Below are 27,537 nucleotides of genomic sequence, written 5' to 3'. Positions count from 1 at the left end.
TATCTTCATGCTTATTTTAAAATATCTAGTACCACTCCTGAAAAATAGTAATTGTCTACTCAGTAACAGATTAAAAAAGTACTGTGCAATATAGAGGTTTATCTTCAGTCATTTTATATTCTACGTGCGCTGGAGCTAGGAAGACATGAGTATATATTCCACTCTCACTCTTCGCCATTTGACCAGCTCTGCAGGTCTTTCTTTAGTTTTCTTCATTTCACATACAGATCTTAAAAATTTCCTTTTGCCCATTTTCTGGATATATTCAATGGCAACAGAGCCATTATAGCCATTTTCATACGGCAAATTTCTTGAACAAGAATCATACCATAAACCTACTAAAGGTCAAATGTATCAGTGCTTCTCTGGGGAAGTCTTGCTATGCAGTAATGAGCCATTTTTCTTCAGAAATCAAAGTTTAACTTTGTTGAGGAAATGACTGCTCATTTCTCATTAGTCAACTATGCTATAACCCTCTCTTTTCTCATTTTTTTGAAATCCACAAACCTTTACATATATGTGACTGCATTGCTTGATGCAGAGCCCTCCTGACAGAAAAGCACTCACATATTTGTTGATTTATCACATATCTGTACTTGGGATAAAAAAACCTTCCATGTTAGTAATAAAATAGAGCTATTCCCGCAGTGAATTTCACCATATTCAGAGCAATCTCCTTGGATCTTGTTTACCATCCACAGTGGACTCACAGATGTACTAAACAACCTAAATTCAAAGTTATTTATTAATATTATAGCATTGCTCATGATAATAAAATATTGGGAAACATTCAAATGCCCTTTGATAAAGGATTAGTGGTACATTTATACAATGGAATATTATGCAGCAATTGAGAATGAAGACTTTTTTAAAACTAAAACAATCTCCTAGATACTATCAGGCAAAAAAATCAAGGTGAAGACATACAGCATACTACCATTTACATAAAAGAAGGGTGGAATTATATTTGTATATAATGTACTAAATGTTATTATATGTATATTTTATATATTTATACACACAGATCTCTGAAAGGATACTCATTGTAGAAAAATAAGTGTCAAGAAGTCAGGGACAAAAGGAAGACTTTTTCACTGTATACCATTCTATTTTTAAATTATGTACCAAATATAACTATTATCTATTCAAAAAAATAAACTTAAAAGAAAATATAGTGTGGTAGTTACACACAGAGGCTCTGTAGATAAAAAGATCTGAACTAAGTCCCAGCTCTGTCATTTACCAGTATGTGACCTTAGGCAAGTTCTCCAAGCCCCAGTTTCCTAAATCTGTAAAATGGGGATGATAGTGACTATGAAAATCAGAGTGAACCAAGTATATAAATCACTTAGCACAGATCCTGGAAACTATGATTATTCAATATTCTATATAAATGTTACTGTAGGCTTGGAAGTCACAAGTTGCCATCATTATCAATCATTTTTTCCCTTTCTTATTCTCAGTGAGCAAATTTTGTTAGTTCCTCTTTTAAAAAGATACAGCATCCAACCATTTATAGCCACTGTATAACCACTAGAGATTGGCCCAGACCCTGGAGTATTAGCTAAAGACTTTGAATTTCATAAGCAAGTCAATTAGGAGCCATTATACATCTGCCATTACATACAGACATATCTATTAATATAAAATCTCTAATAAATAACAAATGCCACCAATTTATAAAGTGTATTCCCATTTTACTGTTTATAAAGTATTTTCAAGCACTTTAGTTCAATTCCTGGAACTGAATCTCGGAAATAGAAAGTCCATTAAAGGACATTCTAAATTTTCAACAACTATGAAACACTCAGAGCAGACATCTTTATTCCTCTTTTGTGGATGAACATTTTTGGTTGAAGAGCAATCTATTAAATATGAATTCACATGATTTTTACATATGAATATACATATGAATTTAAATAATTTAAATAATAAATTAATTAAATGAAAGCCAAAGAAGAGGAGTGACATGCCATACGCCACATGCTTTACAGGGGAAAAAAATGCCTAGAATTCAGATCTTCTCATTTCAATGCTCATTTCATCTACAGTCTTGCCAGGAAGTGTCTATTCTTACCAGGCTGTCATCAAGCACACTCTTCTTCACTTACCCAGAACTATGCCAACCAAGACTTTGTCCGCAGAAGCTACCTTGAATCTGGTAGCCCTAGGTTTCTGAGTTCCCTCTTAGGCCCACGCTTATTATATCAACAAGCATGACCTACAAGCAACTCAAATTCAACATGTTCACACCGGTAATAACTATCTCGCCTCATCCTCCATCCTCAACCCTTGCCTGGACTTGCTCTTCCACCTTCACCTGCTGAGACCCCTACTTCAGTGAATGGTCCCCCTGTCACCCCCAAAGAGTCCCCCCCATCACCCTCATAACTCTCCTCCCTCGCCCTAAATCCACCAATCCTGCTTCTACCTCTAAATATCTATAGAATGAATCTACTCCTCTCCAGAATGGATAAAGAATAGGAAAAGAGACAAAGCTGGAGACGAGGGCCCACGCCTAGCCCAGAACTTCCAGGACTGGAGAGCAGTTGACCGAGGGGACTGACCCTGGCACCAAATTAGCAAGGTTCAAATCCCAGCTTGGGCACTTACCAGCATCTGACCTTGGGCATTTTACTGAACCTATGTCTCATTTTTCTCATCTGTCCAATTGAGAAAGTGCTCATAGCTATCTCATAGGATTATTGTAAAGTACAAAAGAATTAATATAATGTAAAGGGCTTAGCATAATGTCTGGTACACTTCATAGTATTCACTACTATTTTTAACAGAAACATGGTATTTGTTAACGTCATAAGACATTTGTTCTACAGTGGTATAAAATCCAAGTTTTTCATCAAGACAGACAATCAAAACATAGTCCAATGCAGGCCTCCATCCCACTTAAAGTTTTAGTCATGTTGTGCCCATGGCTGTCTCCCTACTGTACAACTCCAATATCTCTGACCTAGATTACTATACCAGCCTCCAATTAATTGATTTCTGTATCTCTAGCCCTCTCCAGCATGTTCTCCAAACTGCAGCCAAAATGGTTTTTCTAAAATGCAGGCTCCTGCCATCATTCTTTCCATGCATAAAATTCTGTCCGGTCTCACATCTCTCAGGTCCATACCTTTAAATATGTTATGTCCTCTGCTTGAAACACCATGCCCCACCACTCTACCTCTTACCTGGATAATTTCTACCTACGCTTCAGTCTTAATTTAGATGCTGCTTCATCAAAAACACACATCTCCTAGCCCCCAGATCTGGACCAGGTGCCCTTCCTACGGGTCAAGCAGTACCATATACTCTCCCTATCAGAGCCCTTTTCTCTACTGCCTATTTGCTTGTCTGTAGTCCTCCATCTAACTACCAGTTATATGAAGGTAGAGACCACATATTTCTTTTATCCCAACGCTCACCACAATGTCTGTCACATGCTTTTATTAAATATCTGTTGAATGAATTACTTAATATCACAAATAGAGCTTCATAAGATTTATGAATATTTTTCAAACAACATTAAGTGTAAGGATTATTTTAACTAAAGTAAGTCAAGTAAATAAAATACTAATAAATACAGAAGTTGAAAGTTTTAAAAAGACTTTCAATATGACACAGAATCTAATCATTGTGACTCTCCAGTGACAAAGTCAGAATCTTTGGGAAATGGTTAAAAAAAAAAAAAAAAAAAAAGGCCTCTCTGAAGAATAGGTAGAAATAGTTTCCAACAGAAAATGAGTTTCTTACAGAAGCAAGAAATCATGAGCAACAATAATGCTCCTGCTAAGAGCTTCTGGAAAACAAGAAAAACGAAAACCTATCATAGGGAATCTCCTGACCAGTTGTAAGTTCCACCACACTGAACTGAAAAATCACTGCCTAAAATCCATGCAGATTAACACATTGACAAGTAACAAATTTAATAAATATTCGATCTTACCTCTACCTTAACAGTCAATTTTCAGTTCTCTTATTTTCCCCATTCCCATACACAAAATAAGTTTCTCCACTTTCTATGCTGCCAAGCTGTGCTTGGTCGCTCAGTCGTATCCAATTCTGTGCGACCGCATGTAGCCTGCCAGGCTCCTCTGTCCATGAGGATTATCCAGGCAAGAATACTGGAGTGGGCTGCCATGCCCTTCTCCAGGGGATCTTCCCAACCCAGAAATTGAACTGGAGTCTCCTGCATTGCAGGCAGATTCTTTACCAGCTGAGCTACCAGAGAAGCCTTCTTTACCCTCTATACTTGGTATCAATTTATACACAGCTCTGGCATTACTTTCATCACACTCTATCATATTACTTAAGTACCTCTCTGTCACCAGATTCTCATTAAGACAGAGACGGTGTCATTAATTCATCATTATATCTACAGGGCTACCACTGCATATAGTAGGTGTTTGGTGTTTGTGGAAATGAGAAAAAGGAAGGAAGAGAAAGAGCAATCTGTTTATACAAGTAAGTCCCAAGGAAGTAGTTGAAGTGGTAGAGAATTCCCACAGAAATAAGGGGAGAAAAGCTTGAAAGAAGTTAAATTGCTAAAAGTTAACATGTAGATAATCCAGTGAACTTTAATATTAATTAATAAGAGAAATAAGGACTACTCAGTCTCAACCAATGGCACTCTATACAAAAGCTTACAAGTAAGGAGCTCCATGTTGATGTCTTTATATAGCCTATGTAGAAGGACAGAGCATCCCCCTCCCCCAAAAAAAGGAGGGAGAAGAGCAGGGACAGCAGAAGTGGGAAGAGAAAAAGACAAAAATTGTTCCATACCCTGGTGGTGTGTAAATGATTCAAACACTTCAAAAATGGTTGCCCATGGCCAATATTATTAATATTTTGAGAAAGATGTATGAGGATATTTTACTACTAGAGGGGGAAATGTGAGATACTCTCAACAGAAATTCATTGTCATATTTCCACTTAGCAACATGACTCTAAAATGGTCAAACATGAAGTGATAAATTCATTTGTTCAGTATTTGTAACAGATACCCAAATATTTGAAAAATGATTATTTCAACATTATATATCACTATTTACATTACACAGCGTTCAGACTAGAGTTAGAAGAAAAGACTATCCTATGGAAGATTCATTTTTAGCAGAGTCATACAATATGTTCGTTCTCCAAGATTGCCAAGGATTTACCTCCCTCCCCAGTAAACTTAAGGACATTCCCCATAAAATACTCTAATACCAATAGCCTGGGCTGTGTAAAGTTCATGGAAGAGAGATGTAATCTGCTATCATCACATACACAGTGAAAAGTATTAAGGAATTCTAAGAGTCCTATAAAACTTGTATCTTTCTCACCAGGGAAATTCTCCTCGCACAATGACTTTCTTTTTCATAATACCAAATCAAATCAAAGCTTTAACAGAACCCACACTGTGCTCAGGTACATCCCAGAAAACAGACTGCTCTAAAGTTCTCTAAAGGCTTTGGAAAAAAAAACCCAACACTTAGATGGAGCCTTATCACCTCAGAAGAAAGTCTATTCCAAAAGAGAACCATCTGTCCCTGGAGGTTTAGCCCATTCCAAAGAGAAGACATGCTAACTTCCCCCTTTTTATTAATTTATTGGTGTGATAATTCACATCAATGTAAAGGCATTTCATCCACAATGAGCAAACTGTTTGAAAGCTAAATGCACTAAATCTACTTTCACGGGGCCTGTAAGTATTTTTTGAACTCTTAGTGGTTTGCACTTAATGCTTTATTTTAAAATCAGTTTAATCATTTCATAAAACCAGTATTTCTTCAGGAAGATGGATTTCATTTTACCTCTATATCTATTACCCCAGGTCAGAACTGCAATGAATTGTGATTCCATTTGAAACCACTAATACTGTACTCAAAAGTCCAATTAGTAAGGGAGTCTGAAAACACAATTTTCCAAAATGACTATAGTGCTCATACTTCCTATTCTTAAATATCTAAGACATTAATTGAATGTCCTTACTAGTTTATTTATAGATCTTTCTCAAATATTCTCAAAATAAAATTACCAGTTTTTAATTCCTACTTCCACAAAAGCTCTTTTATCGGCTTTATTTTGAACACTTAACTGTATTTTTTTAAATCAGTGTGATAAATAAATGTTAAAAAAATGTTCTTATGAGACTCAGAAGTCTATATAGGTTATAGCTTGATACATTTTAGAACAATAGGAACAAAGGACAAAACTATGAAAGTATAGTAACTCAATTATACAAAATAGATGTATGGATATGTGTATAAATATACATGTGCATGTGGTATATATACACTTTGCTAATTTTCTACGAAAATAATTTAATGTCAGGCAGCTTTTATCTACCATATCACAGCCCTCTTGGCTACAGTATGATCATGAATATAAAATCGATCATTTAAATCACTAAAGTGAAACCTAGAATGGAGAAGTGGTCATGTCATAGTATCAGGAGTGGAAAAGCAATCACAGAATCCTAGAATTGGAAAGGATTTCATAGGACATCTGATACAGCATGGAATTTCCTTCACAGAACTGAGAGATGTTGACATGGACACTGTTAAAAGTTTTCCAGCCACAGGGATCCCAGTCTTTACTTTCCCCAAGAAGCTCGTTTTCATCAGACGCCAACAATAGAATATTTTTCCTCATATCAAGCCAAAATCATCACCCTATAAACCCTCCTTTCAGGATGTAACTCGTCTGTCCTTACAGAATTGCCTAATCCATCTTTAACAGGTCTCAGTCTTCTAGATATAAAGGAAATGAACATGTGTCCCCCAGTCACATTTCCTAGAGGATAGCCATCGTTTCTACATCCCCAATACCTTAGCTGTCCTTCATATCATTTAAAGACCTTGCACCATTCCAGGCCCTTCAATCTCCTCTAGGCATAATTCAACTTGCCAATATCTTAACTAAAAAATGGCATCTAGAACTAACAGTCATACTCCACAAGTTATTACCAACATTTATTCACTAGGAATATTTCACTTTTCACTTTCATGCATTGGAGAAGGAAATGGCAGCCCACTTCAGTATTCTTGCCTGGAGAATCCCAGGGACAGAGGAGCCTGGTGAGCTGCCATCTATGGGGTCGCACAGAGTTGGACACGACTGAAGTGACTTAGCAGCAGCAGCAGCAGCATTCACTAGGAAATAGTCAAACCAAAGAACCCTGTGCTTCCTAGGGAACAAGTCTTGACATGTACTATGGAAATAGCCAGATAAATAGAAAATATAAGTCAGTTTTAATCAAAGACAGTGATGAGAAAACTGGAGGGGGAGGTAGCTTAAAATATAGTGTCATCTAGCTATTCATTCTGAAAGAAGTTAACCACGCTACATGCTAGTCCACAATCTAAATTACCTGAGATACTGGTAATGAGAAAGTAATATGACCAAAACTTGCTAAATTTGCAATAAGCATAGGCATATATAAAGCAATCGTAGCCTTTAAAATAAATTACTTTTAATCTCATCCAAAGAATCAAATGAAATCAAAATACTGGATGTAATTAAGACTGTTTAGTTTCCCTGGAGATTATACAAATCAGACATGTTAAGCATTCTAGAAACATTTGATACAATTAAGGAAATCCTATTGAAAAAAATTAGTCTGTAAAACAGAGATAATATGGGGTTAAGGAATGGCTTATTAATTACACATTCAATTCTGAGTATAATAAATACAGCTATTACCATTTCAATTCACTAGTGGCTGAGCTCAGAAAGCTAAATCACTGCCATTCAATCTGCCTCAGGAATCTAGATCTAATCAGTATAGTCACTGCCTGCTTCATTTATTGACTCACAGAATTGTTTTAGGCTGAAAGGAATTTAGATGGAAAAAAAAAAAAAAACACCATAAGAAGGAGCATTAGAATTAAAGACCAAAATCTGGCACCTTGTCTACTGTGCTTGAACAACCTTTCAAATATTTGAAAACAGCTCTCATATCCCCCCCTTCCCACCAATCGTCTTTCCAAAGCCAGTTCCTTCAAATGACTTATAATATAGGGCGGATCTCAGAACAAAGTCCTACATTAAGTGACTTCTGGAAATTCAGACATGTTCTTTCACGTCTGAAGGGCCAGCTTAGGCCGTCTTGAGGGGATACGTGAGTAGCTTCCGGGAGGAGGCTGTCCCCAACAAGACGAAGACTCTCGAGCCACTTTTCAACCCTCTGTTCCTCTGCTTCAGGCAAAGCAAGAGGGACCTGAGGGACACAGCCCGGGAGCAGAGCCAATGAGTGAGTGAATGTGGGAGAAGCTCAGAAGGGAGGCTGTGACTGTGCCAACACCACAATCTCCAGCGGATAGCAGCTCCAGGTCAGGGGCCTCCCTTGTACCCAGCCATTCTTCAATAGCCCTCTCTACTAGGGCTCAGCCACCCTGATGGGTCTTTTCTATTTCTGACTAAGCCCTGGGGCAAGGAGGACAGAGATTCCTCCAGAGAAAGCGCATAGCCAGAGGTAGCTCTCCAAGAGCTGTAAGGTCATAATACCAAAGTAGATGGGCAAGTAACCTAGGACAATATTCATGCGGCAGAATGCTATCAAAAGAGAAGCAGGAGGCAAGAGCCTAAAATATTAGATTAGATGCTTGGGGGAAATGCTAAAGACCAAAGGATTTTTTAAACTAGGCTTAGAATAAGAAGAATAAAACCAAGACAGATGTTAACAGATTCTAAACTACAATTAATGCTTCTGTCTCTGCCCAAACTGACCTCAAATCTTGGCCCAGCATAATAGGCTGTAAGCTGGACACCATTAGCCTGTCAGTCAGTGTCTCTGACTGTTCCCCTGGATATCAACTTCCTTAAAGGCCTACACTCTTTCCCACACCAGGCCTTCATCCTGCCTCAGATCCCTTCCCCCTTCTGCTGAGCCTCCCCTGATTGCCCCAGCAGACTCAGGAGACCTCCCCTCCAGTTCCCATGGCACCAAGCCTCATGTTGCTGTGACAGCTCCTATGGGATATGATTGTTTCTTGGTGTGCTTCCCTCCAAAACACACTGTGAGCTCTCAAAAGCGGTATCTTTGTATTCCAAGAGTCCAGCATAGCGTCTGGCTCACAAGTTAGTAAGTGAATGAATCAAATGAGGGAACTAGGATAAGTGAAGTATCAACCACATGCCAGGTCATATGTCTTTCATCTCTTCTCGACTGACTAATGATAGACATACAGAAAACAGTGCCTGAAGCACACTAAGTGATCAATAAAATCAATTGACTGAATAAATCAAGTAAATATACATGAAAAGAGCTTTGACAGGTTCAGCAAGTGATATGGTCATGAGTATGAAGCTCCCTTTCGGTGTCAAGATTCTGTGGAATTTTAAAAAGCTGTATGTACACAAATTTCCCAGAAGATTTGGGGAAAAGAGAAGGGAAACAAGTCTTTATTGAGGGGCTACAATTTTGTTAGGCACTTTATATATGACATTTGATTTGTTTTTCATAATAATTCTGGGAAGTTGGGATTATAATCCTCATTTGATAGATAAAGAAACCAATGATAGACACGCAGAGACAAAATTTGAACTCAGATGAGCCTGACCCCAGTCCTAAGCTTTTCCCCCACTACACACCTGAATCCCTGGGAGGAACACAAGTCTCCCTTCCCTATCACTCCACTCCAAGGAAAAAGAGTTCTGAAACAAGCCAAGGCTCATCTGGGTTATGATTCCAGAGGGTGGAGCTTTCAATGGGAAGCATGAAGAAACGAAAGAGCTCTGCCTTCCCTTGAAAACATCCCCTTTTCTTTGTTGAAAGGTTCACAACTCTTCCCACGTTCCTCCCATGAGTCTGGAAGGATGATTTTAGGGTCTCTCCAGCTTAGAGAAAAGCAATGCCTCTTTTACTTTTCCTGTTCTCTAGGTCAAGGGGCAATCAAGTTATAATTCAGAGGAAAGACGGCAAGGAGGCAACACCACGGGTCTACATGAAAGGCCTTAAATTAGAAGGGGAAGCAGCCCTGAAGCTTCTTGCATCCCCTGCAAACCTACTCACCAGGTTGTAAGCCTACATAGAGATGGTAACCAAAGTACTAATTAGCAATACAGATGTTCCTTTGTCTGGAATGTCTTCTGTGTAGGATGGTGGCATCTAATTGAAGTGACAAGGTATCAGCCAAATGTTTCATCAAAACAACAGGACTTACAAGTTGACTTAAACAAATAATGTGAGGCCTACAACAGATGGTCTTGGGACAACAGGCTATCCTCATGCAAAAGGATGAATCTGGACACTTACTCTACACATATATAAAAACTAACTCAAAATGGATCAAAGGCCTAAATACAAGAGCTAAAACCACAAAACTCTTAGGAAAAAAAATACAAGTAAATCGTCACGACCACGAATCAGGCAACAATTTTTTACACATGACATCTAAAGCCAAGCAAGTGTTAGTCACTCAGTTGTGTCCGACTCTTTGTGATCCATGGACTGTAGCCCACCAGGCTCCTCTGTCCATGGGATTCTCCAGGCAAGAATACTGGAGTGAGTTGCCATTCCCTTCTCCACTAAAGCCAAGCAATCAAAGTAAAAACATATATATTGAATTTCATAAAATTAAAACCTTTTGTTCCTCAAAAGACACTACCAGGCAACAAGAAAAAGACAACATACAGAATGGGAGGAAAAGTTTGTAAATCATACATCTGATAAGGGTCTAATATTCAGAATATATAAAGAACTATTACAACTCAAGAATAAAAAAAAAAAACAATTCAAATTTTAAAAATAAACAAAGGAGTTAAATAGCCACTTCTCCAAAGAAGATATACAAATAGCCAATGATGTCCAACATCATTAGTCATAAGGGAAATGCAAACCCAAAGTATAATGAGGTATCACCTCACACCTACAGAGATGGCTATAATCAAAAAGATGGATTGGTGATGGTGTGGAAAATGAGATTCCTCACACATTACTGGTGGAAATGCAAAATGGTGCAACTATTAAATACTTTGGAGAACAGTTTGGCAGTCTTCAAAAAGTCAGACATAGAAATGACTAGCAATTCTACTCCTGGATATCCTAGATATATACTCAAGAGAAATGAAAAGATGCGTTCACACAAAAACTTACACATAAATATTCACAGTAGCATTATTCATAATAGCAAAAAAAGAAAAAGAAACAACCAAAATCGCCATCTACTGATAAATGGATAAAAACAATGTGGTATATCCATACAGTGGGATTTTACTTGCTTATAGAAAAGAATGAAGGGCGAATACATACTACAACAGAAATGATTCTTTAAAACATCATGCTAAGTGAAAGAAGCCAAATGCAAAAGGGTCCATATTGTATGACTCCATTTATACAAAATGTCCATGATAACAGGCAAATCCATAGAGAAAGTAGATTAGTGCTTGCCAGGGGCTATGGGAAGGGAGAATGGGAAGTGACTGCCAACAGATGTGAGGTTTCTTTAGGGGGTTATGAAACATTCTAGAATTAGATAGTGGTGATGATTGCAAAACCTTGTGATATAAGAAAAACTTAATTTTACACTTTAAAAACAAATTATATGGTATGTTAATTACATCTCAGTTTTTTAAAAGTGAGCTGCAAGTATAAAAAGGAGCTAGGTGTACACATTATAACATATGTACTATCAAAGAGATATGACAGAAAAGCAATTAAGTTAACTTGAAAATCACTGCTGGACTTTGGTGTTTACTTTCATAATAACAAATATGAAAAGTATTACATTTTATTGTCATAAGTTGCACACCAACATAAAGAAGATTGAGAGGAAAAATTAATTTGATTTCCATGAAAAAACGTCCAAGGATATTTATTTGCTTTCTTCCCAGTATCTCGGCTGGTTGGAAGCTGAACTCCCTGGAGCAGATATAAGAGCCTCTATGTTAGATTTGCTGACAGCAAACAGACTTGAAAGAATTCAAGTATAAGAAACTGAGCCTCAGATGAGCTACCTTTGGTAAATGGTAAATGGATTCTCTCCTAGCAAGCTCTGTTGCTGCAGACAAGCATTCCACCATGATAACGACAAAGTAACAGAGTAGAACTTTTCAATTACCAGCATCTCAACCTTAGAGACTGGATGAACATCTTCTATAGGGCTTTTTCTTAGATTCTCTGAATGAATATGTATGAGTCCAAACGACCAGTTTTTCCAGGTGAACACAGCTCATGTTAAGAATATTGAATTACAAACAAACTCTGCACACATACAATGTAAAAGCAAAAATATAAGACAGTATTCTATTAACTGTACCTGGAACATTGTAGCACCCACTAAATACTTGCTGAATGAAGCTTATATAGTTAAAGTTGTGATTCAATCACTAAGTCGTGTCCAACTCTTTGTGACCCCATGGATTGTAGCCTGCCAGTCTCCTCTGTCCATGGATTTCCCAGGCAAGAATACTGGAGTGGGTTGCCATTTCCTTCTCCAGGGGATATTCCTGACCCAGGGATCAAACCTGGGTCTCCTGCATTGCTGGCAGTCTCCTGCATTGCAGGTGGGCTCTTTACTATCTACTAAATAATTTAGATCAAATAATAAGGCAAACAGAATTTCTAAATCAACCTGTCTTCATCAATAAGGTGTTTTTTACTTGCTTTATTCCTGATGTTATACCACATCCTCACTGATAGTCCAAATGAAAAGTCTGGTTATTAACAAAGATATTTAGTCTATTATAAGTATTAATAGAAAGGACAGTCTGACTTAATTCTAATAATTACTGCCCCTCATCTTACAAAACATCCTGAAATGAAACAACTTTGGGTCAATAAAACTGCAGGAATTTGTGAGGTGATTAGTCATTCACCTCACAATTTATTTTAGTTAACAAACTAAGAAAAGATATATTGATACAGTTGTTAACTCGTCACATTCTGAACCCTAAGACAGATCCAAGCAAAACACAATTCACCTCTGATCTCTACTGGAGCTCCACAGGGAGGGAAATTCTTCCTGAAGCACATCTTAAAGCATACTAATTTACCAATGCCTGGTAGGTCAGCAATTGATTCTACATCGCATTTTCCCTTTTTAGATCCTCTGACAAGAACAGGGAAATCATTTCTCAGTATCTAACAACTGTGGGTGCTTGAAATACTATATAGAATCGTGAGGTCGATAAAAGAAGTAGAAAATATCTTCAGAGATCACATCTTCTCTTTCAGAACACTGCTAAAAGTCTCTAAGGATACAGTTCTACAAATTCACAATGTATGACAGACACTGGCAGAAAAAGTCTTCATCAGTCTTTTACAGCAGCGTAAGCTCTTTTCTTCTGTCTTCAAGGAGACATAAGATGACATGAATATCAACCTTTATATTATCATCCTTTAGGTTTTTTATTGGAAATCACACTACTCAATTCACTTTCACTTTCATGAACTCTTCCTTGATTTGCTGACATCACAAAATAACATTTTTAAAGAAAATGTAATTTGTTAACTGGTCTCTGTATGAAAAAGACTTCCTAAGCATAAAAAGCAATGAATCAAAAAGGAAAAGGTTAATGAGTAGACCATATACAATTGTTTTAATTTCTATAAATCAAAAACCACCATAAGTTAAATGAAAAGGCAATTATAAAAAGATTAAAAAAAAAAAAGGCAACTATAGGAGAAACGCCCCAACATGACAAGCAAGGGTTAATATCCTTACTCTATAAAGAGTTTACACAAATCAGTGTCTGGCCTAGAGAGTGCCACCCCCACCCCAACCTCCACATTCCCCTCCTCATCCATACAAGAAATTGCTAGGTCCCTTTTTAAAAAATGTTATAGTTTCTCAGAGTTTCAGGATCACTCTGCCTCTTTCTTCTGCCTTAGTTCCTTGCCTCCTATCTGGATGCTCTCCTTCTCCTAAGGCCTGTTAGCCAGGAGACTCCATAAACAACCTGATTTTGACTTCAGATTTTCCCCAAGATCCAGCCTCTGCAACACAGCTTTCTACATTGCTCTGCTATCTGCAGGCAAGTAACAACTAGCCCCAGGCTCCAGGGATACCAACTAATTCAACTATTCCAACTAATTCCAGCCAAAGTCCAGCATACTGGCTCCTCCTGCCTGGGCCAAAAAGGTGAAATCAAACTAAACAATTAAAAAAAGCTGAAAGGAAAGTGAAAGTGAAGTCGCTCAGTCGTGTCTGATTCTTTGCGACCCCATGTGTAGCCTACCAGGCTCCTCTGTCCATGGGATTTTCCAGGCAATAGTACTGGAGTGGATTGCCATTACCTTCTCCAGGGGAATCTTCCCAATCCAGGGATCGAACCAAGGTCTCAGTTATTTTAGACAGACGCTTTACTACCTGAGCCACCAGGGAAAAGCTGAGACTCCATGTAAAACAATCAAAGAACTTGTGCAGGCAATTCACAGAAAAGAAATAGCTAATAGCTAGTAACAAGATTTTTTAAGGCTTCAGGTCAGTTCAGTTGCTCCTTATGACCCCATGAATTACAGCACGCCAGGCCTCCCTGTCCATCACCAACTCCCGGAGTTCCCTCACACTCATGTCCATCGAGTCAGTGATGCCATCCAGCCATCTCATCCTCTCTCGTCCCCTTCTCCTCCTGCCCCCAATCCCTCCCAGCATCAGAGTCTTTTCCAATGAGTCAACTCTTCGCATAAGGTGGCCAAAGTACTGGAGTCTCAGCTTTAGCATCAGTCCTTCCAAAGAACACCCAGGGCTGATCTCCTTTAGAATGGACTGGTTGGATCTTCTTGCAGTCAAAGGGACTCTCAAGAGTCTTCTCCAACACCACAGTTCAAAAGCATCAATTCTTCGGCACTCAGCTTTCTTCACAGTCCAACTCTCACATCCATACATGACCGCTAGAAAAACCATCAGATCAGATCAGATCAGTCACTCAGTCGTGTCTGACTCTTTGCGACCCCATGAATCGCAGCACGCCAGGCCTCACTGTCCATCACCACTCCCAGAGTTCACTCAGACTCACGTCCATCGAGTCAGTGATGCCATCCAGCCATCTCATCCTCTGTCGTCCCCTTCTCCTCCTGCCCCCAATCCCTCCCAGCATCAGTCTTTTCCAATGAGTCAACTCTTCGCATGAGGTGGCCAAAGTACTGGAGTTTCAGCTTTAGCATCATTCCCTCCAAAGAAATCCCAGGACTGATCTCCTTCAGAATGGACTGGTTGGATCTCCTTGCAGTCCATGGGACTCTCAAGAGTCTTCTCCAACACCACAGTTCAAAAGCATCAATTCTTTGGTGCTCAGCCTTCTTCACAGTCCAACTCTCACATCCATACATGACCACAGGAAAAACCATAGCCTTGACTAAATGGACCTTTGCTGGCAAAGTAATGTCTCTGCTTTTGAATATGCTATCTAGGTTGGTCATAACTTTCCTTCCAAGGAGTAAGTGTCTTTTAATTTCATGGCTGCAGTCACCATCTGCAGTGATTTTGGAGCCCAAAAAAATAAAGTCTGACACTGTTTCCACTGTTTCCCCACCTATTTCCCATGAAGTGATGGGACCGGATGCCATGATCTTCGTTTTCTGAATGTTGAGCTTTAAGCCAACTTTTTCACTCTTCTCTTTCACTTTCATCCAGAGGCTTTTTAGTTCCTCATCACTTTCTGTCATAAGGGTGGTGTCATCTGTGTATGTGAGGTTATTGATATTTCTCGCGGCAATCTTGATTCCAGCTTGTGTTTCTTCCAGCCCAGCGTTTCTCATGATGTACTCTGCATAGAAGTTAAATAAGCAGGGTGACAATATACAGCCTTGACGTCCTCCTTTTCCTATTTGGAACCAGTCTGTTGTTCCATGTCCAGTTCTAACTGTTGCTTCCTGACCTGCATACAAATTTCTCAAGAGGCAGGTTAGGTGGTCTGGTATTCCCATCTCTTTCAGAATTTTCCACAGTTTATTGTGATGCACACAGTCAAAGGCTTTGGCATAGTCAATAAAGCAGAAATAGATGTTTTTCTGGAACTCTCTTGCTTTTTCCATGACCCAGCAGATGTTGGCAATTTGATCTCTGGTTCCTCTGCCTTTTCTAAAACCAGCTTGAACATCTGGAAGTTCACGGTTCATGTATTGCTGAAGCCTTGCTTGGAGAATTTTGAGCATTACTTTACTAGCATGTGAGATGAGTGCAATTGTGCCGTAGTTTGAGCATTCTTTGGCATTGCCTTTCTTTGGGATTGGAATGAAAACTGACCTTTTCCAGTCCTGTGGCCACTGCTGAGTTTTCCAAATTTGCTGGCATATTGAGTGCAGCACTTTCACAGCATCATCTTTCAGGATTTGAAAGAGCTCAACTGGAATTCCATCACCTCCACTAGCTTTGTTCATAGGATGCTTTCTAAAGCCCACTTGACTTCACATTCCAATGGAAGATATGAGTTAAAATGAGGTAGTATTTTTAATCTGTGAAATTTGAAGATTTTTAAAAATAATAATGCTAACACAGATGTCATAAAAGTGATAGCAAGATGGTTAACTGGTATAATCTTTCCAAAGGTAGCAGTATGTTTGAAGAGTATTCATCTTCCTTTGACTCTGTAATTTCATTTTCAGGAACTGATCTTCAGTAATCAAAAATCTACTCGAAAGATTTAACTATAAAGAAATTCATCTCTACATTTCTGTATTTGAAATATAACTATCAAACAATAAGTAAATAACAAATTATGGTTCATCCATAGTGTCATTATGGGGCAAATAAAAATGATATAGTAAGAGCTGATTCTTCTATAGCCCCGACTAAGTAACATTCACTGTCCAAAGCAGTTAACATGTATTAACTCAATTACTCCTCCAACAACATAAACGGAACTTGTAAGGTAAGTAGATACTAGTATCATCTCCTTTTCACAGTTGAGGAATCTGAGGCACAAAGAAGTTAAGTAGTTGGTTTAAAGTTACACTGGCACAGATTCATATGCCCTTATCTGAAATCCTAAAATCCAAAAGCTCTGAATACCACATGCTCTCATAAATTTGTGGCAAATCCATTTCTTGGCAAAACCTGACCTAAACTCATGTAAAAGTATGTATAGTCTTTACTTATCTCACTTACAGTGAAGTTTTCTTTCTAAAGAAAAATTAATGTGTTTGATTACAGAGTGCTGTCCAAGACCCCACTAGAAGGGATGCAGTTTATAAACCATGTTGTCCTTCTATAATCTAAAAAATTCTGAATCTTAAAGCACAACTAGCCCCATGGGTTTCAGATAAGGAAGTGTGGCAGAACTGAAATTCAAATCTCTCCATCTGCCTGGCTCTGGAGTGTGCTCTTAACCATGATGGTTATTTTGAGATCATTTAATGGAATAGGAAAATCTTTATAATTAAAACATATAGGTATTTTATTAACTACATACTATGTATCAGACACATGGAGAAAATTAAAATTGTGATGATGCTACTAAGGAGATATAATTGGTATCAGAAAAGTTTATACCCCAAGGGGCGTTGTTCTAGACAGAGTGGTCAGTGGCAGCTTTTCTGGGAATCATCTGATCTGAGAAGTGAAGGATGAGCAAGAGTTAACAAGATGAGGGAAGAGAATACCTGGAAGGAGAAGAGCATGTGCAAAGGCCCTGTAGTAGGAGGGAAAATGGGAGACAAAGGACTCAGTGTAACTGGAACACAGAGAACAAGGGGAGCCTGGTGTAAGATAAGGAGCTTCCCTGGTGGCTCAGATGGTAAAGAGTCCACCTGCAGTGCAGGAGACCTGAGTTCAGTCCCTGGGTTGGTAAGATCCCCTGGAGAAGAGAACGGCTACCCACGCCAATATTCTGGCCTGGAGAATTCCATGGACAGAGGAGCCTGGCAGGCTGCAGTCCAGTTCAGTTCAGTTCAGTCGCTCAGTTGTGTCCAACTCTTTGTGACTCCATGGACTGCAGCACGCCAGGCCTCCCTATCCATCACCAACTCCTAGAGTTTACTCAAACTCATATCCACTGAGTTGGCGATGCCATTCAACCATCTCATTCTCTGTCATCCCCTTCTCTTCCCACCTTCAATCTTTCCCAGCATCAGGGTCTTTTCAAATGAGTCAGTTCTTCGCATGAAGTGGCCAAAGTATTAGAGTTTCAGCTTCAGCATCAGTCCTTCCAATGAATATTCAGGACTGATTTCCTTTAGGATGGACTGGTTGGATCTCCTTGCTGTCCAAAGGACTCTCAAGAGTCTTCTCCAACACCACAGTTCAAAAGCATCAATTCTTCAGGGCTCAGCTTTCTTTATAGTCCAACTCTCACATCCATACATGACTCCTGGAAAAACCATAGCTTTGACTAGATGGACCTTTGTTGAAAAAATAATGTCTCTGCTTTTTAATATGCTGTCTAGGTTGGTCATAACTTTACTTCCAAGGAGCAAGCATCTTTTAATTTCATGGCTGCAGTGACCATCTGCAGTGATTTTGGAGCCCCCAAAAATAAAATCTGTCACTTGGGGCCAAAAATAGTCAGACATGACTGAGAGATTTTCACACTATAGAGGAGGTAGATGCTACAGGACCTTAAAGTGGAATAACATTTGCCCCTATTTGCCTGAGCGACATTCCCAGTGTAATTGGTATTCTCTTTTACTCTCAAAGGTATCTTGGTCCATGTAATAAAATATATGGTCACCCAATTTATAGAGCACATTAAAGAGTGGTACCTTTATCCTAAAAGTAGTAAGAAATCCTGACAGACTTTAAGCAAGGGAGAGGAGAAGGGTATCAAAATGAAATCTTAGTTTTCAAAAGATTACTCCTACTGCAGGGTAAGAATTGATGAGAATATTGAAAGGATAGGTGAATACCTTCAGACTTGTTTGGAGGCCACTATAGGAGAACCAGGCAAGAGACCATGACAGCCTGGTCTAGGGTGACAATGATAGAGACTAAAAGAAGTGGATGGAATTCAGTCTGGTTTGAACATAAAATGAACAGAGAACTTGATGATCTGGACATGGAAAGACAGTCCATGACTTTTGGCTTGCAAACTAGATGGATGTTGGTATGATTCACTGAGATAGGAATATGAAAGATTTACATGAGCTAGATAGTTAAATGTGTGAGGCATCTGCATGGCAGTTGAAATGTGAAGTGGGGGAATCTGAAAGAGTGCCTAAAACAAAGAATGTTTAAGTTTGAAACGATGTTTCTTTCCATTGGCAGAGCCCTCTTCTGATGCATGACCATATTTTCCGGTTGGATACTGGAGCAGTTCAGTGGTCAGACAAAAGAGAATGTTCCCGCCTTGGCTGGTAGTGTGGGACCTGGAGAACCAAACAGCGCGCAGAATGTAAAGATCCCTTAAAACTAAATCACAGTCTGGCTGGACATTTACGGTTCACAAAGCGGTTTCACATACAGGCTCCTTCAAACCCACCACACTTTGTAGAAATTATACTCTACATGTACAGATGAGGAAACTGAGGTAGAGCGCTTAAATTACCTGTCCACACAGAGGCTGCTCTTGACGGCATACTATCTCCTTGTATATCCACTGTGTGCAAGGAATTACCCTAAGTGCTGTAATAAAGAGCTATATAATACAATGAGGTCCTCCTAGGTGCCAGGCTCTAGGAGACTAAAAAATGAGAGAAGACGGATAACGGGAGGGACGCCACAAATTCAGAACTTTTAAGGATGTGCTATACTTACCCTAGAGTATGTATGTTCGCTTTAAATTTCAAAAAGGTTCACGTCCCAAGGTGGGGGTCAAGGTGAAAAGGTGAAGATGAACCAGGGACCACCCCAAACGCCGACCCAGGGGAAATGGGGTCCCAACGGCTGGGCCTCAGGACACACTACGAGAGGACTGCGGGAGCCGCCAGCCGACCGGGCAGCGGAGGCCCAGCGGCCGGTTTGCCGGCGCGTTGCCATAGCAACGGCCGGGCCAGCTTCGGCCTGGGGCCCTCCCGCCCATCCCGCAGGGCCCGCCCTGCGCCGCGACGCCAGGGGCCACTCACCCGGGCCCGCGGGAGGGCTGGCTTCCGATTGGCGTGCACACTCCGCCCCGGTGGTCGCCGAGCCCGGAATTCCGCACCTGCAGAAACTTTTCGGCCGGCGGGGCAACCGCACGGAGGTGGACGGGGGCCGCCTGGGGACAAAGTGCGTCGGCCGGCGCGAAGCCCTTCTACCCGCAGCTGAGCTGTCAAGGAGGGAGACCCCCAGGAGCGCTCAGGGGCGTCCCCGCGAGCAGCTCCTCCTAGAGAGGGACCTGAGAACCCTATCTCAGGGACAGAGGAGCAGACACGTATTACAGGAAATTAAACTTTTATAGCAATGATATCACAGAACTGAGAGGATATCCAGGCCATAGTTCTCGCTCAGGGCCCAAGCCTTTCTGGGGCAGCCAGGTGGAGCTGGTGCTGTAAGCCTCGCGCCGCAGTGGGGTCAGAGCTGGCCTAAAAGTCAGGAAAATGAATATCGGTGCTGGGGGAAGGCCCCCGAAGTCCATAGTGTTTGTCCCCACAGAGGGGCTGAGAAGGCTCTTGACAGATCAAAAGGCATTTCCCAGGAATATGTGTTAGCCGCAAAGCTCTGTGGACCATCTGAATGCATGCCGCCTGCAATAAAGGCTAGAAACACGGACTCCAGCTGTATGCTAATGTATTTCTGACCTGATCTAGGAATGGCTTCTGTGGACACGGTCCTGCTCTTTAGCAGCTGGGGGGAAAGAAATTCAACTCTCCTGACACTAGCCTAATTATTCAGGCAGATGTCCTCTACAGTTTATTTGATTAATAGCCAAGAACTTGGTACAGAGGTCGATTCATTTTACTTCTTAGAGGTAGAAGTCCACCTTTGGCAATGGGTTCCTCCTGTCAGTTTCACCTGACAACTCATAATGGCTGCTAGTGAGCAACTGGTAACTTCAGTATTACAAATTTTTCAATAATCCTCACCATGTCCTATACCCTAGAACTTTGGGATACTGGCCATACTTTGTTCTGAAGAAGTACAGAACTGTTGTCTAACAAGGGTCTGGAATAGCCTGCAAGGATTTTCTCTCTGCCTGTCTCCCCCAACCCTGCCTTTATCCAAGCATGAGTGTTGGTGCCACAATGTCCAACAAACGAAGATAAACTGTACCATCTGCTTCACTGAGCTGTAAAGTGTATGAATCTGCCTTTAATCAGCAGCTGTGCAGTCTTAAACCCCTCAGCCTTACCAAGAAATAACTTTAAACTGTCTGCTTTCTCATGCCTGTGGTGGTGAGAAATAGCAGTTAGAGAATTGACAGGTATGCAGATAACCTCCTCCTCTATCAGTGCATAGTCTCTAGGTCAAGTAAGTCCCAAACCTGCTATAAATCAGACACATCTGGGGAGTTCTATTTGTTTTGATTTGTATTTAAATACATATTCATAGGACATACTTCCAGGAATTCTGATTAAGTAAATCTCATGAAATCATTTTTAAAAGATCTTCCATGTGAGCTTGATGCAAAACTACAAGGCTAGGTTGGGAAACCACTAGGCTATGTTTTATTCTGAATTAAGCCAGACCATCAAAAAAGCTGTTTGTACCGCTTTTTCTTCACCCTTACAAAATAGTCTCTACTAAGTTGTGCTTTACCCTTATGCCATCTACTTATGTTAACAGATAAGGTTTAAAAAAATATGCATGATACCTCTGAATTTACTGGAAGGATTATATTTTAAGAATGACGTTTATTACACCCCAGTAGCAGAATCCTCGGAGAAGGCAATGGCACCCCACTCCAGTACTCTTGCCTGGAAAATCCCATGGATGGAGGAGCCTGGTAGGCTGCAGTCCATGGGGTCACTAAGAGTTGGACACGACTGAGCGACTTCACTTTCACTTTTCACTTCCATGCATTGGAGAAGGAAATGGCAACCCACTCCAGTATTCTTGCCTGGAGAATCCCAGGGACGGGAAGCCTGGTTGGCTGCCGTCTATGGGGTCGCACAGAGTCGGACACGACTGAAGCGATGCAGCAGCAGCAGCAGCAGCAGCAGCAGAATCCTGGGCTTCCCAGGTGGCTCAGCTGGTAAAGAATCTGCCTGCAATGCAGGAGACTCTGGTCCAATTCCTGGGTCAGGAAGTTCCCCTGGAGAAGGGATAGGCTACCCACTCCACTATTCTTGGGTTTCCCCCGTTGCTCAGATGGTAAACAATCTGCCTACGCGGGAGACCTGGGTTCGACCCCTGGGTTGGGAAGATCCCCTGGAGGAGGCCATAGCGACGCACTCCAGTATTCTTGCCTGGAGAATCCCCATGGACAGAGGAACCTGGCAGGCTACAGTCCATTGGGTCCCAAAGAGTTGGACATGACTGAATGACTAAGCATGGCACAGCAGAATCCTACCATATTGCCCAGCATGGGGTTTTTCTAATTTTTTTGACCATAATCCACCAAAATAAATATGTTTTACATTATCACCCAGTACACATGTACCTACATATTTAATAACTGAAACAAGTTTTATGAAATGTTACCCATATCACATGCATTTTATTGCTTTTTAATGTTGGTTTCTACCCATTAAACGATTTCTTGACCCCTAGATGAGTTGTAAGTTGCATTTTAAAAACAACAGTATAGCCAGATATCTTTTTCTGGAAGCTAGCCCTGATCCTCAGACAAACTAGGCCACCTGTCCACTGTCCACTAGCAGTACCAGAGGCAACCCAATCATATCCCTCTCCCAGGAATTTAAAATTAGTACTAAGAGATTTTAGTTTTTCTCTAGGTAGCTAACAGAAACATAGAATGCTGTAATATAGAAAGTCAGAAGCTATTTATGGACATGCTTCCCTACTATGTGGCCTGGAGAAATGCAGAAAACCAGGTTGTAGGAAAAATATGAAAAGAACAGGAAGGATGAAAGAGATTCACAAAGAGAAGAGACCAAAAGAATTCTGACAACTCTCCATCCCTGATCATTGTATTTCCTGAAGTGAGCTGCTTTGCTGCCTTTGAATTCCAAGTAACATTCCAAATCTTTATAATAAGGTGCACTCTTTTGCTTAAGCTAGTTCAGGTGCGTGGGTTTCTGTTATTGTAACCAAGGTGAATCTAATTATATTGGTTTTATATGATTTTTGTAACAAATTACCACAAACTTGGTGATTTAAACAACATAAGTGTATTATCTTGCAGTTCCATAAGTCAGAAGTCTGACACTGCACTCAATGGAATGAAATCAGGGTTAGCAGGCATTTGTTCTTTTCTGGAGGCTCTAGGGGAGAATCTGTTCCCTTGCCTTTTCCAGTTTCTAGGGGTTACCTCATTCCTTGGTTTCATGGCCATCTTCCTCCATCTTCAAAGGCAGCAATGCTGCATCTTTCTGACCATGCTGCTGAGATCACATCTCCCTCTGACTCTAGCTAGGAGAGGTTCTTAGCTGTTAAGGACCCAAATGATTAGATGGGGTCCACCCAGAAAATCCAGAATAATCTCCCCATTCCAAGGTCCTTAACGTAATCACCTCTGCAAAGTGCTTTGTACACATGAAGTAACATTCACAGCTTCCAGAGATGAGGACATGGCCATCTAGGGGACAGGAAGGGTGGATCCACACTAACATACAATCACTCTATGCCCCTTATAGGAAACTCAATGTATTTCAACCCTGAGTGCCAGGGGAAAAAATAGTTTTCTCCTTGAAAAACTGATACCTCATTTCCTTATAAAGAAAATTAACCATGAAATTGATCACTTTTCCCTTTTCACCTTAGCTTCCAGGAAGACAAGAACCAAATTTACAACTCAACCTTAATAAATTTTGTCAAGCTCTACAGCTTGCATATCAGTGTTACAATTTTCTTCTGTCCTCTCTCTTCTGTTTTCTCTCATTTCTATGAAATGAAATTTCAATGAAACCTTTTTTTCATTGTATTGATGATGTGATTTTAAGCTGCTTCAGATATTTTGACTTGCTATTTCCTCTGCCTTTAAGTCTCTGCCCCCTTACCTCCATAAGGCTGGTTCCTTTTCATCATTTATATCTCAACTCACATGCCATCTCCTCAGAGAAGCCTTCCTTCCCTGATACCCCTATCTAACACAGTCCCACCCAGTCTATCACATCGCTTTACTTTGTTGTCATAGAGCCCTGAACACCATCTAAGACCATCTAATTTACCTTCTTTCTTTCCTCAGGGGACGTTAAGCTCCAAGACAGGAGGAACCCAGCCTCTGTTTACTGCTTGCTCCCAGTACCTGAGACAATGGCTGGCAATTAGTAGCTCTTTAATAAAAAGCATAGTGTTAGTAAACAAAGGAGTGAATGGAATAAAGGAAGAAAGAGTAGGAAGAAGTAAGGCAGAGGCTTTGTAGAATATGGTAACATTATAGATGGATAGATAAATAGGTAGATAGACTGACAAATAGACAAATATTAATTTCTTGTGTGCAAATGTCCCTAATAATTATAGGGAAGAATCAGAGAAACCACACAGAGAAGTAACACATACCTTTCTGAAATATATACATAGAGGGACTGGGCTTTCTTGAGGAACCCTTGATGTAAATTCCTTAGACAAAAAAAAGAATTTTTTTTGAGTTTTCAAGTGGCTCAAGGCAGCTACATTAAATATTATGGTTAGTTACCATACGGAAGTCATCAGTTTGTAGTGAGGTAATGGATTGTAACACCATGGCCACTAACATGACAAACTCTTGATACTGCCAAGGGAACTCAGTCTGTGCCAGGGGTCATTACTACACAACAATTTGCTCTCACCCTATTCCTGTAATTATTAATGTCACCACTGGCAACAAGTATTATATACAGTTTGCTTAAATACTCTATGGTAACGTCACTGTTACAATGCAATATCAAATTACCTAACATTTAAGGGAGATCAGAATTGAAGTTTGTCAATATAACAAAACATAGAAGCAATTAGTACAGTTTGTTCCAGGGTTTGTTGACCCTGTTAGTAAAAATATCAAAATCTTGGAGGGAAGAGATAGACCAGTTTTCTTAAATCAAGAAGCAGTTGATTTACACACAAATTTCAATTTATCTCTATTATTCAGAAGACTTTAAAAAGACTCTATATCACAAAAAAGATCATCGCATAATTTTTCTATTCTATAATATAAATTAAGAGATGTTTAAATCATTATGTGTTATATTGTGCTCAGTCATGTCCGACTTTCTGCAGCAACATGAACTGTAGCCCCCCAGGCTCCTCCATCCGTGGAACTATCCAGGCAAGAATACTGGAATGGGTTGCCATTTCCTACTCTATATGTATTATAGTAAGATTGCTTAAATGGGGAACATGCCTTTTAAAAGTGTATAATATAAAATGTAACTTTATCTTAATGATATCTCTTTGATTATTGGTAGGCTCTACCAATTTACACAAAGTCTTTCCACTTTTCTCCCACCTTGACAAAAGTAAAACTGTACCTTATCCCCACAACTCGAAATAAACATTTAGCAATTAACTCAATTTTTTGATCAACTGTGGATGTCTGACCCAGGCTCCTTGTCAGATAAAACTAATTAGATTTCAGGTTAGTGAACACCAAAACTAAATTAAGAATTCACAGATTAGAAGATTTGATATTGTTTAGATGGAAATTCTCCCCAAATTGATCTATAAATTCCTTACAATCATTATCTAAATTCCAGCTGCCTTTTTTTGCATAGAAGTTCACCATCTGATCCTAAAATTCATATGCAAATGCAAGAAACTCAGAGGAGGCAAAGCAATCTAAAAAAGAACAAAGTTGGAGGACTTACACTTCCCGATTTCAAAACTTACTATAAAACTTCAGTAATCAAGACTGGCATAAGGATAGACAGATTTAAAAATTCCATGGAATAGAACTGAGGGTCCAGAAATAAATCCATGCATCATTGAACAATCGACAAGGGTACCAAGGCAATCAGTGGGTGAAAGAAAAATCTTCAACAAATGATGCTGGGAAAACTGGATATCCACTTGCAAGAGAGTGAATCTGAACCTATACCTCATACCATATATAAAAGTTAACTCAAAATGAATTAAAGAGCTAAACATAGAAGCTAAAACAATAAAACTCTTTGAAACACATAGTTATAAATCTTCAAGACCTTGGATTAGGCAATGGTTTCTGAGATGTGATATCTAAAACAAAAGAAATCAAAGAGAAAATGGATTAAATTGGATTTCATCGAATTAAAACTTGTGCTTCAAAAGACACTATCAAGAAAAATAAAAGATATTCACAAAATGGGAGAGAAAATATGTGCAAGTCTTATAAGTGATAAAAGTCTAGTATCTAAATATTTTTAAAACTCCTACAACTCAACAGTAAAAAAAAAACAAATAACTCAATGTAAAATTTGGCAAAGAATTTGAATAGACATTTTTCCACAGAAGATAAACATGTACCAAATATCCACATGAAAAGGTGCTTAATGGAGAAATGTAAATCAAAACAATGAGACACCACTTCATACCCACTGCTGCTGCTGCTGCTAAGTCACTTCAGTCGTGTCCGACTCTGTGCAACCCCATAGACTGCAGCCCACCAGGCTCCCCCGTCCCTGGGATTCTCCAGGCAAGAACACTGGAGTGGGTTGTCATTTCCTTCTCCAATGCATGAAAGTGAAAAGTGAAAGTGAAGTTGGTCAGTCGTGCCTGACTCTCAGTGACCCCATGGACTGGATGGAGCCTGCCAGGCTCCTCCGTCCATGGGATTTTCCAGGCAAGAGTACTGGAGTGGGGTGCCATTGCCTTCTCCATCATACCCACCAGGATGGCTATAATAAAGACAGACAGACAATAATATATGCTAATGATGTTATGGAAGAATTAGAACCTTAATATATTCCTGGTGGGCATATAAAATGGTATAGCTGCTTTGGAACATAGTCTGGCACTTTATCAAACAATCAGGCATAGAGTTATCATTTGACCCTACTAGATATACACCGAAGAAAACTGAAATTACATGTCCACAGAAAAAACTTATACACAAATGTTCATAGACATATTATTCATAGTAGCCAAAACCAGAAACAATCCAAATGGCTATTAAATGATGAATAGATAAAAGATGGCATATCCATACAATGGAACTCTATTTGTATATAAACAAGAATGAAGTACTGATACATGCTACAACATGGATAAACCTTGAAAACATGCTAAGTGAAAGGAGCCAGATACAAAAAGCAATATCTTGTATGATTCCATTTATATGAAATGTCCCAAATAGGCAAATCTATATAGAGAAAAATTATATTGGTGGTTACCAGGAACTGGGAAGAGAGAATGGAGAGAGACTGTTAGCAGGCATAAAATTTCTTTTTGGGGTGATAAAAATGTTCTAAAATTAGACAATGGTAATGGCTGAAAGCCTGGTGAATGTACTAAAAACCATTTAATTGTACACTTTAAAAAAGTGAATATTAGGTATATGGATTGTCTCAATTTAAAGAGTAAAGTTAAAACAAGCAAAGTTAAAACAATACTTCACATTTCATGAATTCTAAAACTCACTTTTTTTTCACTTTTTAAACTTCTTTGAAATTGGGTTGCATGTTATAACTGATTACATATTGCTATTGCTCTCAGCCAGATAGCAGTCCTGACATAAGTAGAAGTC

At 39.6% G+C, this 27,537-nt stretch overlaps 1 protein-coding gene across 5 annotated transcripts in view; it reads right to left on the bottom strand.

The window, feature by feature from the left end:
- STK33 (serine/threonine kinase 33) overlaps positions 1 to 20,014 on the bottom strand; it is a 189,170-nt gene extending 169,156 nt beyond the window's left edge. For 3 of the 5 annotated variants that reach the window (XM_061440873.1, XM_061440877.1, XM_061440878.1), the window contains exon 1: positions 19,617 to 19,706. The gene's annotated coding sequence lies outside the window, so the exon portion shown is untranslated. Of the gene's footprint in view, positions 1 to 19,616; positions 19,707 to 19,924 lie in introns of those variants that run through there. The other 2 variants (XM_061440874.1, XM_061440875.1) reach the window with 2 other exon arrangements.
- Between the last annotated feature and the right edge of the window lie 7,523 nt (positions 20,015 to 27,537).

Source organism: Bos javanicus, chromosome 15 (genome assembly GCF_032452875.1).
Source record: "Bos javanicus breed banteng chromosome 15, ARS-OSU_banteng_1.0, whole genome shotgun sequence".
Classification (NCBI taxonomy): domain Eukaryota; kingdom Metazoa; phylum Chordata; class Mammalia; order Artiodactyla; family Bovidae; genus Bos; species Bos javanicus.
This window is presented reverse-complemented; position numbering and strand designations above follow the sequence as displayed.